Source organism: Triticum aestivum, chromosome 1D (genome assembly GCF_018294505.1).
Source record: "Triticum aestivum cultivar Chinese Spring chromosome 1D, IWGSC CS RefSeq v2.1, whole genome shotgun sequence".
NCBI lineage: Eukaryota > Viridiplantae > Streptophyta > Magnoliopsida > Poales > Poaceae > Triticum > Triticum aestivum.
In genome coordinates this window covers 477,522,844-477,525,569 of record NC_057796.1, presented here as the reverse complement: position 1 = coordinate 477,525,569, position 2,726 = coordinate 477,522,844, and the positions used below count along the sequence as shown (strand labels likewise).

The window sequence follows — 2,726 nt, the reverse complement described above, 5'->3', positions numbered from 1 at the left end:
CTACCTCGCCGGTGACCGAGCCAACACTATGAGGAGCGTAGCTAGCCGCCGTACATGGGCACGACAGAGCCGGATGAGCTTCGCTTAAGTAAGATTAGGGTTACGTTGCATGTAATAGTATGGATTTGAGATTCCTAACTTTTTACAGGGAAATAAGTGCTGCCGATTATTCGAGCATGAATCATTGTTAGCCTTCAGAATTACTTGACGCTGAAATGGATATATTTAGAATTTCAGCCTCCAGTAACTCCGGGCGAAGATAGTAGTAATATATTGTAAAATTACTTTCAAGACTAACAGGTGCCAACAAGTAGTAATTCAAAAAATATCTCGTACCAGCACATACAAAACCGCTATGCACATTCTGCTGATGCAAAGCTCTTTTTTTTATCATCGGCTCGTAAATTAACAAACCAACCAAGAAAATTGTTCGACTATTCAGTGGAGAGGGCCAACAAATCATCAGGATCAATTGGGCCGCCTTTAGAACAGCAGCTAATAAAAAAATTCGGAAAGCCCATTATCAGCGGGGGCCACTCCACTCCCCATCTAGTACTCGCAGCCGCAGTCACGCGAGCTCCCAAACCAGCTGCCGCCCCATCACGATTTCACGAACCCTAGCGCCGGAGAGCAGCAGCAGCCGGCGCCGCCACGGTCGAGTAGACTGCTCGAGGCACAGATCCGCGAGCCGGAGAGGAGGCCATGCCGCCAGGAGGAGAAGGAGGGGGCGAGCATGGCTGCACGGTGCAGAGCCACCCGCCGGCGACCGTACGCGGCGACGACGACGCTCTGCCCCATTCTAGGCTGCCGCTGCCCGCCATTGTCCCGGCGGCTTCCGAGGTTTGCTCCACGCTTCTGCAATGTTCTTTCACTTTCAGAACAAGATCGTCGACTGGCCCCGTCAATCGTCATCGATCCAAGAAAGGGGATCGGGAGCCTAAACGAGCCGTCGTCTCCATCATTTACAGGATGTGAAGAAGAAGCAGGTGCAGAAGCTGGAGCAAGAGCAGCAGACCGCGCCGAGCCTCCCCGAGGGCGCCATCGTTGAGATCCTTTCACGAGTGCCCTACAGGTCCCTCTGCCGCTTCAAGTGCGTGTCCAAGCCATGGCTCGCCCTCTGCTCCGCCCCGGACATCCGCAAGAGGTCGCCACAGACCCTCTCCGGCTTCTTCTACAAGAACGCCCGTGTCCTTCATTTCCGCAATTTGAATGGGAGAGGTCCTCCTCTTGTCGACCCCTCTCTCCCTTTCTTGCGCCAAAAGTACCGCCACATTTCTGTCCAACACGTCTGCGGCGGCCTTCTCCTCTGCAGCTGCTCGAATAATCTGCGAGACGAATCCTATTATGCTGTCTGCAATCCTGCTACCGAAGAGTGGACTGTGCTGCCTCCTGTCGGATTTCCAGGTCCCGATCCCATCCCTTTCCTAGGTTTCGACCCTGCTATTCCATCCCGCTTTGTGGTGTTTGCCCCCAAGAACCAGATGGCTGGTATGAACGATTCCGGAAAAGTGTCAATCTACTCGACAGAAACTGGACGGTGGACTCATGTGCAAAGTGGACAAAAGATCCTCTCGTGAATCATGGTGTATACACACAGGTCTTCCTGAGTGGCACTATCCATCTGCCTACCCTTGATAAGAGAATAGCCACAGTCGACGTGGAGGGGAAAGTTTGGAGGGAGATTCAAATGCCAAACACCTGTGATGTTGGGCACTCAACGACGCATCTGTGATGTTGGGCAGTCTCAAGGACGCTTGTATGCCTGGTGGATAGAAAATTCCCGTGATTGCCAACTCTATATTTGGGTCCTTGAGGATTATGATACTGGAAAGTGGACCCTAAAGCACACTGTTAACGTTTTGGAGCTGTTTGGAAGGAATTGCCGTAAAGATGGAGATTCTTATGTGATGTTTGCAATTCATCCGGATTGCAACATGATTTTTCTTACTGACAAGAAAAACTTGACATTGTCGTATGACATGGATAATCAAAAAGTGCATGTTATCTGCACTGAAGGCATGAATGGTCTGCCTTATATTCCCTGTTTTGCAGAATTGCCCTCAGCTGGTCACTGAGATTCAGTGCTACATTACGTGCCTAGCATGGGACCACACCTTTTGCGAAAATTAGTGGTTGACATGGACCTACTCTCCTAATTTCCCTGGCATTGCGTGGAGAAGTCCCAACTCCTATGTCTACAGTGGTATTCCTATATGTTGGTGTTCAGGCTCATGCCTTTGTTGCTTTGAACAATGTTTGTTGGCCAAGACTTTGTAAGGGTAATGGTACTGCTTAGTTGTAGGAATCCACCTAGCTATTTAATCTATTTGCTGTCATGTAGCACTAATTATTCTGGCCACTCGTTAGCGCCTGATGTGGGTAATATAAGATATTGAGACTATATTATCTGTGTTATTGTCACCTCTTTATTTCCATTTGTTTTATGCCAGTAAATATCTCCAGTCTACAGTTTGCTATCCATCGATGCTCCTTTTTAATGCATTTTAAAGATTTGATGTGATTATCTGCGGATCATCTCTTCTCTACATATAGCAGTTTGTTATCCATCGACGCTATCTCTGTTTTTATGCATTTGTAAGATTTGGTATGTTTATTTGTGGATCGTCTCTTTATATCGCAGCATATAGGGGTAGAGGCATGGTAAAGAAATATTTAGTTTCTTGTATGTTACCCGCATGGCCTTCCATTGATGGTGTAGAGAAATG

At 48.2% G+C, this 2,726-nt stretch overlaps 1 pseudogene; it reads left to right on the top strand.

Moving 5' to 3' along the window:
- Positions 1 to 551: 551 nt before the first annotated feature.
- LOC123183184 (F-box protein At5g07610-like) lies at positions 552 to 2,444 on the top strand (annotated as a pseudogene).
- The last annotated feature ends 282 nt before the right edge of the window (positions 2,445 to 2,726 follow it).